The sequence below is a fragment of the Phocoena sinus genome, chromosome 17 (assembly GCF_008692025.1).
Source record: "Phocoena sinus isolate mPhoSin1 chromosome 17, mPhoSin1.pri, whole genome shotgun sequence".
Lineage (NCBI taxonomy): Eukaryota > Metazoa > Chordata > Mammalia > Artiodactyla > Phocoenidae > Phocoena > Phocoena sinus.
Genome location: NC_045779.1, coordinates 67,039,864 through 67,057,690, shown reverse-complemented (window position 1 = coordinate 67,057,690; position 17,827 = coordinate 67,039,864). Strand labels below are relative to the sequence as shown.

General features: G+C 53.5%; 1 long non-coding RNA gene across 2 annotated transcripts in view; it reads right to left on the bottom strand.

The window, feature by feature from the left end:
• LOC116742347 overlaps positions 1-17,827 on the bottom strand; it is a 396,625-nt gene that overhangs the window by 311,646 nt on the left and 67,152 nt on the right. For both annotated transcript variants that reach the window (XR_004346443.1, XR_004346444.1), the window contains exon 2: positions 15,358-15,701. This is a non-coding gene — a long non-coding RNA (uncharacterized LOC116742347). The remainder of the gene's footprint in view (positions 1-15,357; positions 15,702-17,827) is intronic.

Genomic DNA, 17,827 nt, shown 5'->3' with positions numbered 1-17,827 from the left:
ACACTTGTTTGTTACTGTTGCCGTTGTTTATTAAAGCCATCCTAGTAGGTATTAAGAAGGGATACCTTCTTAATTTTTTATTTCCACCTTTTCACGTGCTTGCTGCCCATCTGCATATCTTCTCTGGAGAAATGTCTATCCAAGTCCTTTGCTCATTTTTAAATTGGGCTGTTAGTCTTTGTGGCTGAGTCCTCTGTTTGAGCAAAGATGCGGCTAACTCCTATGCTGCCCCAGGACTAGGGATCTGGTGGTGACGGGCCCCACAGACAGGCAGAGGGCAGGAGAGGACGCAGACGCTGGAGGCTCGGGAGAAGGTCCAGGGAGAGCAGAGACGTGGTCAAAACGGCCTGGGAAGCGGGACCCGCAAGGAAGGTTAGAGCAGGACAAGAGAGGGAAGACTGTGGGCGGCTTAACCCCCTTATTGGGGCTCACTCTGCTTGGAGTGGCTGAGGAGGTGATTTCAAGGAATCGGTGGGCAGCTGGGTCCCATTTCCAAGGCAGAGAGAAGGAAATGTGCGCCGCGGGGAGAGAGTTCGGCCGAGCAGAAGGAAATGCTTCCAGGCTGGAGAGCTTTAATGAGGCCCTGAACCTGGCAGAACCTGCCAGCACCTGGCACAGAGCACAGAAGGGACCCACCCAAGCAGCAGTGCCCTGAAGGGGTCTCTCAGGCCGCCACGCCCCATGGAAACACCTTCAACAAAGACGCGGCAGTGGCCACCACAGTCACACATGGCCCAGGATTCATCTTGACACCCCGTGGCTTGCCGGCACCAAAGGGCACACACGGGGCCTAGCTCAATGGACCACGTTTTCTGATCATCCTACATGCAGGGGAAATCCTGGCTTGAATGGAGGTGCTGGGGAGCAGAAGCAACGAGGACACTGCGCTTGACCCTGCGGGACTGACGGGGAGGACGCTGGGGAAACCACCCACTCCAAAACAGCAGAGCACAGGCACCTGCACGGAAAGGCCGGCTGGACGAGGTGACGTGAGCTGAGCCTCCGAGTTAGGAAGAAAGGAGAGGGTATAAGAGTGACCCTGTATTTGGAGTCAGTCCGCCTGGGTTCAATCCTAATGCTGCCATTTACAACTTGTTGAATTCTGGCAAATTCCTTAACTGCTCGGAGCCGTCTTTCCTCATCTCTCACAATGGGGATAATCCGACTTCTCCGGTAACATGGGGCAGAGTCAGCTCCAGAAGGCTGGATGCCCCTCTCTGAGGGCAGTGCTATAACCCCGCAGAGTGCACGACTCTGCACTCTGGAGCCTCTCCCTTGGTTCAAATCCCCACTCGGCCACCTAGCTGAGGGATCTCTGGCAGATTACTTAACTCCCCTGAGCCTCAGTGTCTTCATCTGTAAAATGGGAGCAGTGATAATAGTATCGATCTCAGAGAGTAGTTGTGTGGGTTTCATGAACTGACACGTGTAAAGACGCCTGGGAACTGCTCTAAACTTTAGCTATTAGGATTATAGAACCTTCAGTGAAACAGACAATCCTTCTTCCTAAACTGTCTATGTGTTTAGTATAGATTTCTGCACAGCGAGCTGAGTCGCAGCTCCAAACGCTCAAACTGCGGGGTCACAGAATTGAAAAACAGGCGGCATCTGAGGAAACGGACTCTCCCTTCGAGGCAGTGAAGAGACGGCCAAAGGCCCGAGGCTCACCCAACCGGGGGCACTCAAATCCAAGTCGCCTCCAAAGGCCGGCTGCACCCCTGCCCCCTCCCCATCCGCCAACGTCCCGCCCCGAGCCGCGCCCATTCTTTATCCATCCTGAAACCAGCACCGCCCAGGGACCTGCGGTGAGGTTCAGTTAAAACAGTTTATGGGAAGGAAAGCCGCACTTTCTGTCTTCGCCGAAAGATAAGAGGAATCTGAGACCCGGATGGAGCCAGGAGGTCCCGTGCAGCCCCGACCCCGGGTCACAACAGACACACTCGATTTCCCAGAGCAGGACAAGCGCGTGCTAAGCACGCCCGCAGATACACGGCTGGCGCTGGGCAAGTTCCTTAACCTCCCTGGGCCTCAGTCTCCTGTCTCAAAGACAGTGAGTACACAGGGGTTGTAGTCGTGACAAGTCAGAGCCCAAGCAGCGCCAGCTCGCAGGAGCCTGCTCCTTGGGACCGTCGTCTCCCTGGGAGCTCCAGCTCCGTACTTCACAGCAGCTGCAGTGGTCATGGTCTACAGCCCTGCAGAGCCTTTGCCAGGCCAGCCGGTTAAGCCTGGCAGCCGGGAGAAGCAGCCACTCTGTTGTGTGGGTCTGGGTCGCAGCGGGCAGGAGGCAGTGTTCCTGGAGGTGGGGGGATGTCCCCGAAACAGATGCACCTGGATCCACTCAGCTGACACACTGCCCGAAAAAGCAATGTCCAGATCAAAGGACCCTGGCGGTCAACCAGAGGGAGGAGTTCCTGAGAGGAGCTGGGCAGACGTGGAGCCCAGATGGGGAGGTCAGGCAGTTCCGGGAGTCCTGTCGGGCTCCTGCCTCATCCCACACAGTACAGAGCCGGCAGAGGAGCAGGTGGGTGTCCGCAGGTGCTACCCCAGACCCTCCCAGTGCAGGCACTGGGACTGACAAGCTGTGGGAGCCTGAGTAAAGCTCACATCCCCATCCCTTCCAGAATCCTCAACTGTGGTGTCTTTGTCAGAGCTTCTGCAAGCAAACCTCCCACACCAATATGTTAGCACAGAAATGCCTTACAATGATCTCTAACGCCCTCCACCACACACACACACACACACACACACACACACACACACTCTCTCTCTCTCTCTCTCTCTCTCTCTGTCTGTCTCTCTCCCTCCTCCTGGCAAGCTAGTACAGTGATTAACAGCACAGGCTCTGGAACCAGACTGCTGGGGCTGGAATACCAATGCAGCCACTTTTCAGCTGTGTGACCTCAGACACTGTACTCAGCCTCTCTGATCCTCCATTTTTCTCATCTGTAAAATGGGGCTAATTATAGCACTGCAATCCTAGGATGATTGAGGGAATTAAATCATATAACAGATGAGGCCTGATGTGCATTGCCCAGGACTTAATAAGCACTAGATGAATGTTAGCTCTGGTTATTTGTTACTAATCTAATTACTATCATCAGGGAGCCATTTAATTTCACTGATCTGACTGGTATGGGCTTCATAGGGTATCAGTCCAACAGAGATTTACCAGTGACAGAGAACAGTTAAGAAACTAGGGAGGGGGCTTCCCTGGTGGCGCAGTGGTTAAGAATCCGCCTGTCAGTGCAGGGGACATGGGTTCGAGCCCTGGTCCGGGAAGATCCCACATGCCACGGAGCAACTAAGCCCGTGCGCCACAGCTACTGAGCCTGCGCTCTAGCCCGCGAGCCGCAACTACTGAAGCCCGCACACCTAGAGCCCGTGCTCTGCAACGTGAGAAGCCACCGCAATGAGAAGACCGCGCACCGCAACGAAGAGTGGCCCCCGCTCGCCGCAACTAGACAAAGCCCGCGCGCAGCAATGAAGACCCAATGCAGCCGATTAATTAATTAAAATAAAAAAGAAAAGAAAAGAAAAGAAAATAGGAAGGGATTATTAGACTTCTTTGTCGGCCTCCTTCAAGCATGACCATTTCAGGTCAGGATTTCACACCTGCCCCACAAAACGGAGGTCCCTACCCCCAGTCTGCAGGTCAGGACACCAAAGCTCAGAGAGGCCCAGGCAACGGAGCAGGTTCCAAAGCTAGGAAATGTGTTAAGGAACGAAAACCAGCTTCAGAAGCATCACCCTGTTCAGCGTGTTTTCATCGCTCCACACCTCTCAGCACCCCATCGCCCCATCGCCCTCCCCGAACAGCCAGGGGACACCCACACCCCGCCATGTTTTCATCGCTCCACACCTCTCAGCACCCCATCGCCCCATCGCCCTCCCCCGAACAGCCAGGGGACACCCACACCCCGCTAACCGCTCCCCCAGCCCTAAGGTAGCAGAGGGGCCTCGAGGCAGGGTCGAGGATGGACATGGTGCGCAGGAGCCTCGGGGCTGGTCCCAGAGGCATAGCCTCTGCGACCCCCGCCCCGCCCCCAATTAGAAAAACCTCCTGCCGCTCTCACTCTGAAGCTGCAGGCACAGGGTGAGTCCCAGCCTCGGGGACAATCCCAGAACAACAGTCCTAGAAGCGAAAGAGCTCGGAGGGCCCTGTTTCTGTCTGGTTCCCAAATCCTTTGGCCAAACAGTTTCTCTGCAACCTCTGCTCCAGATGGCTGGTCACTGCCTCCCAGAGGGTAATAATCCCTGTGTCTCTGCAGGGGCTGCCCATTGCCCGGCTTTCCACCATGCAGGCCTCCCCATTCCTGGACCCCCATACCTGCCCCACACACACCAGGCCCCCTAAGGACAGCACTGACCCCCAGCAGAGCTCCCCGCGGTTCTGAAAGGTCCATTCCGCCCACTGAGCTCATAAATGAAAAGCAGTGTCCATGGGTCACTCCCCAGACAGCTCCCTCCCCGTATTAAACCCGCATGCACCAGCTCAGGAAACCATCCCCTGAGTGTGGGAGGGTAGTACTGCTCCCATTTTGCAGCTGGGGAAACTGAGGCTCGGAGAACTGCCCGGTCTAGGGTCACCTGCTCGTAAGTAACAAGGCCACGGTGCAAACGCAGGCTTCCTCACTCTGAGACACACCACTTTATTAATCCCCTTTTACACTGGTTTCCTGCCGTCTCATCTGATTTAGGGAGGGGGAGGCATGTCCTTCTCAGACCAACCCTGAGAACACAGCAGACATTCACTTACAACCACTGACTGGTACACAAGGGGAAAAGCAGCCTGCAGGATCCCATCCCCTTTAAATCTGAAAAGTCCCAACCGGGTCTCTGGAGAGCTCTGCATTCATCCACAAACACGAACTGGCTCCACGTTAAGGGCTTTGAGTACAAGGTGAGCCAAAACCTTGTCCTCCCACCAGAAACGCTCCCGGACTCCTGGCAGAAACAGACCCACGCGGCAGAAGCACATCAGAGAAAAGAGCACACAGGACAGAGCAGCTGGCTGTGCCAGGGAAGCCAGGAGGCCCTGCAGACCCCCCAGCTGGGCTCAAAGCCAAGACCAGCAGGGACTGGCAGAGGTGGAACGCCTCCCAGAAGATCTGCCATCTCCTCTCACCACTGGTGATGGTGGCGCACTTCACCCCCTTGTGACAGTGGCCCTTGGACAGTGGCGGCTCTCCCATCTAAAAATTCCACCTGGACGTTTTTAACCAGAAGTCCCACCTCGGACTGACAAAGCACAAGTCACATGGACCAACTCTCCAAACTGCGGACCGCCTTGGAAACATGAAGCCCAGCTCTCCCGAGACCAACGATGTGTGGAAGACGGAAGTTTGGTTGGGTTTCATGGAGTCGTAGCCCACGTCGCCCCAGCATATTACCCAGAAGAAAAAGAAAGGAAAGAGGCAAATGCCAAAAAGATGAGGCAGCCGCAAAATGCAGATAGAGAAGAGCCTGAAGGATGCAGGGCCACAGGATAAGTGAAATGGCATTTCCTCCTTAGTCACTGGCAGGCACAGGCCCAACTCCAGGCCAGTGAGGCCGCTGGAGCCACGTGAATCGGCCCCTTGTTCCTGGGAGAGAAACTGAATCCGGAAGAAGCTGGGGTGGAATGTGCCCATTCCTGCCCCATCTTCCTCTTCCTCAGCTCCCACCCCTCCCCCCCACCCGCCCCCCCCAAACACCCCCATATTCCCCATAAACCCCTGCCTCGGAAAATCCCAAAATCCATGATCCCTCAGCTGATAACTTAGAAAAAAAAATCCTTTAAAAGGCAAGAACTCCAGGAAAAATCCAAAGATTTCACATTATCTTCCTGCAGCCCAGGCTTCCTGACCCAAATCTGGTCATTTGAGTCATCTCCTAATAATCCAGGAGTCGTCCACTATATGACCTGAATTGTCTGTTGTAGGGGTTTTTTTGTTCCCACAGTCCTGCCTGCCCCACCCCGTCTCCCCTGTGGCCACGGGAACAACATGCCCCCAGCAAGCCAGCAGAGCCGGGGTTACGACTTCCTGTCCTCCCCAAGTGCCGGCCAGCAGGTCGTGACTTCCGGAGACACCACGGGAGTACCAGGGGCTGTAAATAGAGCAGGCTAGTGTCACTCCCATCAGGCACAGAGAGCCAGGCCCCCCGCAGGATCCCCTCTGTCCATCTGGGACCAGAGTCCTGGCTTTTCCCGCGATGCGTTTTGACATTTCTGGGGCAGGGAGCAGGCAGCCTGGGGAATGTGGTCAGGTCCCAGGGAAGGTCAGAATCCCAGCTTCAGCCTTACTCGCTGGGTGTGTGAACCCATCTGAGCCTGCGTGTTCACACCTGTGACGTTAGACTCGGAGAGCATTTACACCTGTCGGGGTGGCTGGGAGAATTAGTTCAAACTTGGCATATCGCAGGAACTCAGCAAAGGGTAACAGATACCCAAGCACTGTACCATCAATGCCTACACATCGACACCTGCTATGCCCACTATGCCAGACCTGACCACTTGACAACGCTTGAGAACAAGACTCAAACATTATACCATAGAAGCATCAGGAAAGCACTGGCTTCTCCAGGCAGCAAGAAAAGAGTCCTCCCCTTCATGCCGCGCATCCTGACACCTGGGAGCCCAGGACGCCAGATGTGTCCGTAAGTCTTTTCTCACCTACTCACCACACCACAGTCTGCTTAGCCTGAGCCTGAATTTCCCCTCATTTCCCCTTTCACCAGTATTTGTGTTGCTACTGAAGCATTTATCATCCTCAGGAAGATGCAAAACACCAATGCTCTCTGCATTCAAACGCAATGTCAACTTGGAAACCTCAAAGCCACGTGGAGGTGGTGCTACCTAGGGAGCAGACGAAGCCTCAGGACAGCAATGCGGCAACCTGTGGCAAGGCTGAAAGTGTGCCTACGCCGTGCCCTGCGTCCCTGGGGACACCTACGCGTGCACCTGGAGATGTGTGCAGGGAAGCTCACCCCAGCGTTGCCTGTGGCCGCAAAAACCTGGAAACAGCCCAAAGTCTACCACGAGGGGCATGAAGGATCAGCCACAGCGGCGGCATCACCCAAACATAATAAGGGGTGAAAAGAGCAAACTGCAGCCATCACACCCCTACATCATGCCACTTGCATAAGAACTTTAAATATCCAAAGGGTGCCTCGAATGCCCTCCAAATAGACCAAGTTCAGAAGAGTGGTACTTCTATGAAGGGAAGGAAATGGAACGGGAGAAGAGGCCCTACAAACGTCCATTTTATCTCTAGTTTGTTTGTTTGGTTTTTTTTTTTTTGCAGTACGCAGGCCTCTCACTGCTGTGGCCTCTCCCGTTGCGGAGCACAGGCTCCGGACGCGCAGGCTCAGCGGCTATGGCTCACGGGCCCAGCTGCTCCGCGGCACGTGGGATCCTCCCGGACCGGGCATGAACCCGCGTCCCCTGCATAGGCAGGCGGGACTCTCAACCACTGCGCCACCAGGGAAGCCCTTATCTCTAGGTTATTTTTAATATCTACAAAAGCAATGATCCAAAGCAAACACGCAACGTCACGTAACACTTGTTAATCCTGGGGGTGGGAATAGGGCCATTGTTAAGTGGCCCTTTGTGGCTTCTTGGTTTGTATTTCAGATCTGGATGATTCACATCATGCGAAGAAACCCCCAAAACACAGCAGAGTCACCGCGAAGGACGGGGTGCAGCAGAGAGCTGGGGGCACCCATAGCACCCCCAGAGCACCGCTACTCTAAAGGGAGGCGGGGCTGCCTGCATCCCGAACACGCCTCGGCGGTCTAGCGCCACTTGGCCTTAACCTTCTGGCATGTGCTCGACCCAGTCACCTCTGCCCCCTTCACACGCCCTCCCCGAGGAGTCAGGCTCAGCCACCAACGCTGGGCTCTGAAACTCAACCAGACATGGCCACGCTGTCCAGCTCTCAGGCACCTTCCCAGTGGTGACTCATCCCGTCCTCTCAACAAGCGCACGAGGGGCACAAGGCAAGGACCGCCCCTTCACTGAAAGACACGGAGCTGAAGCCTCAGAGAAGTCCGAAGAACAGCGTGAGCTGACTCAACGACCGGAAAACAGGACAGTCTCAGAAGCAATCCGCCTCGCAAATCTGGCCTAAGTCCGGGGTTTACTCCGCGTCAGGTTCCGAGAAGGGGGACTAACCACCGGCTGGGTTTTACGACTGAGGTCATCTAAATTTCACAATAACCAGCTTCACAGAGGAGGCGATGAAGGCCCAGAGAGGCCAAGCATCCTCCCGAAGATTACACAGCCAGGAAACACCAGATTTTTCTAACACACCCCCATCATCTCCCTGGAGCATTTCTCCATCAGGAAAATTCGCTTTCTGATGAGTATCCTCATATTCCCCGAACATGCAACAAGGAGTTTCCAGGGCCCCTGGGCGAGCAGAAAGCTGGGGGCTTGCCCTGGCTCATGTTTATTTGTTTACGTCATCGCCTGCTAAACCCAGTCCTGAACCTCTGAGTGACTCAGAGACCTCACCAGGAGCAGCTGCTCTTTGGTTGGAGCCAGATAAGCCTCCACGGGGGAGATGGGGAGGCTCAGGGCCGTTCCTGGTAACTAGGTGGAGCCGACCCCCTCTCCCCAGAAATCCCCACCCCCTTGCGGAGTCATAGACGGTAGCAGACAGGCAGACGGGAGGGAAAGACCCCACTGCCAGCAACTGCCCTGCAAAACCAGCTATGAGCACGGCTGACGCTTTAACAAGACCAAGAAAGGGGGACCAAGCTTCCCGCCACCACCATGGGTGCCAGCAAGGTGACAGGTGAGAAGAGGGAGCAACCAGGGCAGATGGCAACACAAGCGCACAGCCAAGGCCCCGAAGCTCCTCGAAGGCCCACCATAGCCACCCAAGTCCCAGAGTGGCAGACACCGACAGAGCTGGACTCCAGCCTCCAGCGTCCTAAGCTATGGCATGTCACTGCCTAGCTCTGGCATCCAAAGGCTTTTCCCTGAAGGTTCTATAAAGCAGAAGCAGAGAGCATCTCCTGAAACTGCAGCCACCCATAAAAGCGTGTTCTCTTTATCCTACACCACTAGTCCTAACTGAACAGAATGTATGGGTTCTAATGTCAGAATAATGAAGAAAATGTTTCCCCTTTTTTTTTTAAGGCAGCCGAGTCTCCTTTCAAACTTCTCACACAGCCCCTCACTCCGTCCCTCCTTTGGAGAAATTGAGAATCATTCCCCAACTTTCTCAAATATGCTCCCCTTCTCCCCCGATGGCCTGCCCTGCCTCTCACATTAGCCAGGTTAAACAGGCGCCACAGGGAAGAGGTTCAAACTCACCCACGCTGACCCAGGCTTCCAGCGGCCAAGGCCATGGCCCTGCCCCACTGCGTGAGAAATTTTTTGTGTAGTAGCTATAAACCTTCCATTGCCTCCAAACCCGCTCAGGGATAACAGGGTGTTGGGGAAAGGGTAAGAGGTCAAACAGAGACCCTCCTGGAATCTGCCCCCTTCATTAACTTTGGAATTCCGCAGGCCAGTGTTTTCTCAAGCCTTTTTACACTAAACACTCACCCAGGAGGAGGGGACGGCCATTCTCACACTTCAGGCTCCAGCTGAAAAAGCCAGGACCTGGCTTCCTGGGGTGAGGGAGGGCCAGCAGCAGCCCCTGGGCCCCCACAGGGAGGAGCTAACACTGAAGGAGCAAATACTCAGGTAAGAACTAGAGATTCAGCGGTGTTATGGTCCTGACTTTGCGGATGATGAAAGTGAGGCTCAGAGAAGTTTAGGAACTACAGCAAGGTCACACAGCTATGAAACAGCAAAGTTTCACAACCTGGCTGTGTTTTGCTCCAAAGACCGCAGTCTTCCAACAACTGCAGCTCTCAGCCAAAGGAGGGCAAGGATCTCCCAGTCGGTCCCAGGCACCCAGTGAGGTAGGATCCAGGCGCCCAGGCCTGCCACTCAAATTAGCACTCAGGCCTGTGTGTAATTCCAGGGCTGGAAAGAGCATCCAACACTGAAAACACTCCTCTGAAAGGACACCCTAAAGAGTCACCAAGATGACCCCTTGCTAACGCTGCAGCCCCTGCCAAAATGCACGTGTCTTTAGGTTTTACTAAGGGTCAGAGCATCAGAGGATGGCACATAGTAAGCCTTCAACAAATGTCTGCTACGCAAATGGTAAGAGAACCGGCAGTGTGAAGGTCTTCTGGATTTTCCATAAAACCCCAAAGAAAGCACCATCCATACGCTGCTTAACAAGCTTCATATAAAGACTACATCTTGTAACAAGTTTTTTTTAGTGTTTATACCCAGGAGGAGTCTCTCACTTTCAAAGACAAACAGGTTTCCTTCATTTAGACCAAGGGGCAAACTATAGCCTGTAGGCCCTTTGCCAGTTCTTTTTTTTTTTTTAAATTAATTTATTTATTTTTGGCTGCGTTGGGTCTTCATTGCTGGTGCGGCTTTCTCTAGTTGCGGCGAGCAAGGGCTAGTCTTTGGTGCAGTACACGTGCTTCTCATTGCGGTGGCTTCTCTTGTTGCGGAGCACGGGCTCTAGGCGTGCGGGCTTCAGTAGTTGTGGCTCGCGGGCTCTAGAGCGCAGGCTCAGTAGTTGTGGCGCACGGGCTTAGATGCTCCACAGCACGTGGGATCTTCCTGGACCAGGGCTCGAACCCGTGTCCCCTGCATTGGCAGGGGGATTCTTGACCACTGCGCCACCAGGGAAGCCCCTATTGCCAGTTCTTATAAAGTTTTATGGGAACACAGCCATGTCCGTTCATCTACATACTGTCTATGGCTGCTTTCCAGACACAAAGGCAGAACTGACTCGTAGTGACAGAACTGTACAGCCCACAAAGCCAAAGATATTTACTACTCAACCCTTGAGAGAAAAGGTTTGCCAAGCCTTGATTTAGACACAAATATAATCTAGTCAGTGTGTCGTGCTAACCAGGAACCCAGAACTAAACTTACTGTTCAATATTAGTAACTCACGCATCCTCAATGGTCTTTATTTCCATATGTCTGTATGTTTTGATCCTCTAGCTCCATTTTAACACTTGGTTTAAAAATAGCGAATAATCCCTGAGTGCTGATTATATGTCAGGCACTGAAGTAAGCCCTTCAGTATGATCTCTTATTTAATTCTCACAATAAGCCCATAGGGTAGGTAGTATTTATCCCTTATTTACTGAGGAGAAATGAATGAAAAAAAAAATGAATGGATTGATTGCATAGTGGTGATATTTACTACTTCATAATCCAATCCCAGAGAGTAATACAGGAGTTGATTGGAAAACTTTGGTGCTCAATAAGTAGAAAAGAGTTGGCAGAGCTGAGATCAGCTGACCTTGTCAATTCGAGCAGAATGATAGGATTACAAAGCACTATCATTCCGAGATTCTTTTCGTTTTCAATCTAGCTTCAGACTGAGCTGTGCGAGCGTTTCATCATGAATCTTCTGGATTTAGGGAGGGTCACAGCGGACGAAACAGCACAGTGACATAGAGCTACCCAGGTCAGTCTGAGGAACACTCTGTCTCCAGTGATGTGGCCGGGGCCACACAGCCAAAGTGCCACCAATTGAAGCAAGGACATGTGCTCCAAATTTAGCCCTCTGCAGGAGGGCTGTGTCCACGTGTTGCTACCCTCACATTTGTGCAAAACTGACCTTTTTTTTAACTTACATAAGTACATCCTAAGCAGTAACATCCGAAAAGTCACAGGTCTCCGATGGCAATCATGGTCTTTTCCTAATTCAAGTTAAAATAAATATAAAACAATTTTTTTTAAGTTTGCCCCTCTATAACCTAGAGGCATCTTGTACACCTCACTGCACTCTTGAGAACCACAGGCCAAGCAGGAGCAGGGAGGCTGAATGCTGACAGACAGGAGGGCATGCCAGCTTCTCTGCGCTCTCCTGAGATAATCTTGGTAGTTTTCCGGATCTCTCTGAACCTCAGTTTCTTCCTTCATGTGTAAAAGTGGGATTCCACCCACTTCCCCAGGTTGGAAGATTAATCAAGCTTTGATAAACACCATCCGTTAAGCAACCCCATGGCTGTTCAGTGACAAGCCTGGTCTCCAGACTCAGCCTGTGTAACCCCAGGAGCCCAGGCCCCGCCATGGGAGAACAGGTCAAGGCTGCTAAGCCATCTCCAGGAATGCTGGCTGGGGTGTCCGTGGAGGTGGGGGGCAGCCCTGCATCCCCCAGACCCTCCCCCATCAACTAGAATGTGTGCTATCAATCACCACAAGGGCCTATCAGTTAATTAAATTTAAAAGAAAAAAGGTCCCGCATGCTCTAGCAGCAGCCTGGGGTAACAGGGCTCAAAGAAAAATGGGTTCTTCCAAGCATCTAAAAACAGACTTGTGAGATAATATTAGGCCAAGCAGAAATGCGAACTGGCCACACAATTGCAAAGGAAAAACTGGAGGAGCCGATGTGGACCCAGAAAATGGCAGCATAGCAGCAGCGCCAGGCCCACCAGGACCGGCAGCACCAGAGGCATCCTGGCTTACACCTGTCTTCCCAGAGTAAGTGCTGCTGCCTTCACTCGCAGGCTAGAAGAGAAATTAGACAGTCTCCCTAGCAATGAGGATACCAAGGCCCAGAGAAGGGAGGCGATCTGCCCGAGGTCACACAGTCACTGGGGGCTAAGAAGGGAGTAGAAGTTGTGTCTCTCAGTTCCAAGCTGCGTGAACCAGCGGCTTTGGAATCAGTGAGAACTGTGTTCCAATCCTGCCTGTGTTCCCTGGGGGAGACCTGCTTTGCCTGTCTGGGCTCCCAGTTACTTCAGCACTAAAAGAGACTGTCCTAGTGCCCACCCTATAGGTCTAGTCTGGGGCTGGAATGGAATAAGGTCTGACACGTGCCCTGCACAGAACGTGGCTTAACAAATGGCGATTAGTCCTACATCTGTGCCCGCAGGGTGCACCCTCGCAGACACGGGGCAGCTGCTCGGAGCAGCCAGAGAGGGGGGAAAGCGGGCATCTTACTTCTCGCCGTGACCATTCTGTGCCTTCTGGTGCCCGAGCCCACCCACCCCCTCCCGGGAGGAGCGTGAGATAACCCAGACCACCACAATGGGGTTATTCTAAGGAGTAACTGATAAAAGGAGAAAAAGCAGGGCTGCGGGCCATGTGATAAGTGAGGGCGCAACTCTGCAGCAGGAGGGCGCGGAGAGATGGCAGAAGACATGCGAGGGGCCTGGGAGGGCAGAAGCGGAAGGGGCAGTGCTGTGCCTCGGTGTCCCCACTCACTTGCCTAGCTGAACCCCTCACGTCCCTAGGAAGAGCTCTGATGGCCATTGCAAGCCCAGCCCAACCTCCCAACCCTCCAAGGACCCCCAGACCCTCAAGAGCCCGCCCCAGAGGACTCCTCTCCCTGTCCTGCTTGGCCGTGGACAGCAGCGAGCATAGCAACTGTCACCAATTCCTCCCAGCAGACTGTGGACCCCTGGGGGCTGTACTGTGACCCCAACCACACCTGGTCCTGCCGCCCAGCATGGGGCCTGCTTCCTCCATACAGGGAGCACAGAATTCTTACTGAAAGCCTGTCTCTCCCAGGTGACAAAGAGGAACCCCGACCTAAGGACCCCAGGAGCATTCCACAGCAGGCAGTGCTACACACACACACACACACACACACACACACACACACACACACACAAAACAGACACACACCACAAACACACACACAACACACACACACCACAAACACACACACATACAAACACACCCCACACACCACACAAACCTCACACACCACGCGCACACCACACACACAACACCCTTCTCAGCCTCCTGCTCTGCCCTCTCTTGGAGAAATAACCTTGGGCAAGTTACATGGCCGCTCAAAGCTCTCAACTGTAAAATGGGCACACTGCTGTCCGCCGGGGGAACTGTTGGGCTGATCAAGTTACACAGATGCTCAAAAAGCGTGTCTCCCTCTAGTCTGTCCTTTTCACAGCCGCCGAAAGAAATCACTGCCTGATTTCTGTGAATCACCACCTGATGTGATCAACTACGATGCAGTAAATAAGAGGCCTGCTGTGTGTTTAGGCTGTGAACAAGGCACACAGGTCTCCTGACCTCAGCTTGCCCTCTAGGGTGGGAGAAAGAGAGGAAATCAAATACCTTGCCTAAGTGGTTATAATATCACGACGCATGGCGGAGCTGTGGACCAGGACAGCGGGGAATAACCAGAGGGCCACTACTTCCACGAGGAGGTCAGGGAAAGCCGTGCTCACAAGTGCCGTCGGGCCTGAGCGGAACCGGAAGGAACGCGACCAAAATCGAACCCCAGGCACCGCCCCACGTGCCGTCCTGGCAGCCAAGTGTCAGGTGGTCCCAGGTGGCCTGAGCACACGGGGCGCTGGCTGTTGGAGCCGCCACTCTCCTGTGGGCAGCACAACGCTAAGGCAACATCCCTCAGAGCCACCGACCTCACGGCTGCCTGGTCAGGACAGCTCGTCAACTGCAGAACCGCCGGAGTCCTCCGTCGCCGGGCCCAAGTCCGGCCACTCGCTCCCTCACGCGGACAGGAGGCTCCTTTGCCTTGCCTGCTGCCGGCCGGCCGCTCGGCCTTCCCGTGGGCTCTGGGGACGGGGACCTTTGATCAACTGTCCACGCCAACCAGCAGTTCCCAGTTCAAAGGCCAGCACGGCCCACCTGGCTCTGCTCAGAGAGACTTCCAAGGCCCAAGCAACACCCCTCCTTCCTGGAAGCCTTCCCCCAAGCAGCCGTGAGTGACCTTCCCTACCACGTGCTGAGCATCTGCTGTGCGCCAGACACAACACTGGGTGTCGGCACGGGCACGACTATTTTGGGGCCAACACCAACCCTGTGAAGGACGACGATGAGTCACCCCCACTGAGTAGAGAAGGGCAAGGAATCCAGCAGTCACTTGTCCCGAGTCACTCCACAGATACGGTCACAGATTCCAACCCAGGCCCTTCTGGCTCCACAGGCACCCAGCGGCGCCTGCAGTGTCTTAACTCACCAACGATCATGTCCTCATTCACCCTTTCTGCAGCGGGAGGCGTGCCAGGGACTATACAGTGTCTTGGAGACACAGAGCCACCCAGGAGAGGCCCCGGCCTTCAAGGCACGTATGATCTGGTAGATGAGGACAGACACACGAACCGGGCAAATCAGTAGAGGGTGACAGGCACGATGACAACATCAGTGACGGCTCCTTGGAGGCACCTTTCCATCTCCATCTGTCCCACACACACACCCAGCACGATGCCAGACACACAGAGCGAGCTCGTTAAATGCCAGCCCCTTCTGAGAGCCGGCCACGTGGTGGTGACCTCGCACCTGAAGCCCAGGAGGGTGCTGGACAGGACACGCGGGAGATACGTGAACAAGGAGAAGGTGGGCCTTACGTTTCATAGGGAGCCCCCAAGGGAGCTGGCAGAGCCCCAACCGAACACTCCGGTCGGCAGCAAAGGCAGGAAGCTTCAGTCCTCCGTCCACCAGGGGCATCCGGGCTGCAGGAATCCGTGAGGCACTCAGCCAGGGCCTTCCCAAAACCACCTTTAGCATCCAGAAATGGGGCGGGTGTGTGTCACTGGAGAGAGGCTTCCACCAGCGCTATTCCTCAGGCGGCCGAGAATCACGGTACATCCACATGGCTCAGAAAAGCCTTCGGGGAAGCTCCACGCGGCTGACAGGCGCCGCCATCACGAGGGACCATCTTTTTAATTCCTTTCTGGTCAAAAGATCAAGCCTGGGGATGGGAAGGAGAAAAATCGATCTTGTTACAATCACGGACCCAGAGCAACGAGCAGTTATTCTTCCTTCCTTATGTTTGACCTAAGACGCTGAGAGGGGAATCATTAAAAATAAGGCCCTGCAGCTCTGACACTACAATAGAGGTGAGGCCAGAGACCGAGGGGGAGTGTCCTACAGGCACCAGAGCCCTCTCACCAAGGGAACTTTCTACTGCTTAGGGTTCCTCTTTAGGAACTGTCCAAGTAGGGCAAAGGGGCTGAGGTAGGCCCGTTATAAAGAGGACAGAAAGTTCCGGAAAGGTTAGATGGCTGGCTTAGGGAGTGACCGGCACAGCCAGGACTGGCACCCTGCCCTGGGCTCCCCTGCAGGGCCCAGAGGTCCCAGCTGAGGGGGTTTGGGGTCAGCTGGTAGGAAGTAGTTCTCTGTTTTCTTTTTAAAGATAACCGCAAAGCCCTGGCATCCTTCCAGGCCTTGTCCTGTGCTATGAACGTCTTCAGGGGCAGGGCCTGGGGCCTGTTCCTTTTTTATTCATTCCTTCAGCAACTGCTGAGCGCCTACCGGGTACTCAGTACTGTCATAGCTATATGGGGAGACCTTGGTATCCTAACCCGGAGTACTTAACTTACTCTAAAGATAACTGAAAAACAAACAGATGTGGGAGGGAGGGAGACGCAAGAGGGAAGAGATATGGGAACATATGTATATGTACAACTGATTCACTCTGTTATAAAACAGAAACTAACACACCATTGTAAAGCAATTATACCCCAATAAAGATGTTTAAATTAAAAAAAAACAAAAAACAGACGGATCCACAATGCTTAGGGCTTGGGGCTCAACAGCCACCTACCCACCCATGATAACAATACCTGCCCTTACGGAACGGCAGTTAGCCTGCTAAAAGCTCTGGCCCCCATCTGATACAATCCCCAGCCACCCTGAGACTCCTGCCCTTATTTTCCAGATGAGGAAAGATAGCCATAGACAACTAGGAAGAGTAGAGCCCGAATCTGAGCCCAATCTGTCTCCTAAGTCTGCGCCCTGATCCGGGATGCCTACCCGAAGGGCTGTGGCTAAAACTTAGTTCCGGACATTCCCCCTGCATAGAATCCTCATTTAATCCTCACCACAATCCTATGTGTTATAGAACATTCTCATGTGACTTCAGAGATGAGAAAGCTGAGGCCCAGACAGCTTAAGCCACTTGCCCAAGGTCACACAGCTAGAAAAACCACAGAACAGGGATTTGAAATCAGGCAACCTGGCTCCAAAGCCCGTGAGCTTGACCATTACGCCAACTGTCATCAACAGCAACCATTGCTGCAATTACACATTTTCCAATACTTAGTGGTAAAAGACAGCACAATTCATGAGCCTACAGTTCTGGAGGCCAGAAGTCCAACACAGGTCCCACTAAGCTAAAATCAAGGTGTCGGCAGGCTGTGTTCCTTTCTGAAGGTTCTAAGAAGAATCCGCTTCCTTGTCTTTTCCAGCTACTAGAGGCTGCCCACATTCCTTGGCTAGTGGCCCTTCCCTCCATCTTCCTCTATCACAGCACCTCTCAGCCCGTTTCCATCATCTCATCTCCTCTAACTCTTCTGCCTCCCTCTTCCACTTTTAAGGTCCCATGAGATTACACTGGACTCACCCAGATGATCCAAGATAATCTATCTCAAGGTCCTGAACCTTAATCTTATCTGCAAAGTCCCTTGTGACAAGTAAGGTAACGTATTCACAGGTTCTGGGGATTAGGAAATGGGCATCTTTGGGGGTCATTATTCCATCTATCGTTGCAGCCACGCCAAAGGGCATCCATCCTCTGTGTTACTCATTCTTCAGCGACCAGAGGTCAAAGAGTGAGTCCCCTTGCTCCATTTAAACCGAACTGACACAGCTTTTAGACCCAAGAGAAAGATGGGTTCAAAAGGAAGCTTAAATGTCTAAATATCAGGCCCCAAGACAAAAGTACAGGAGAGTGGCTTAAACGTTAGAGTTGGAAGTCAAGCTACCAAATTTACTAGCTATGTTACTCTGGGGAAATATTGTTCACCCTTGGTTTCCTCATCTGTAAAATGGGAGTAAATCACATCTACCCACTTCTTGGAAGTGCTGTGAGGCTGA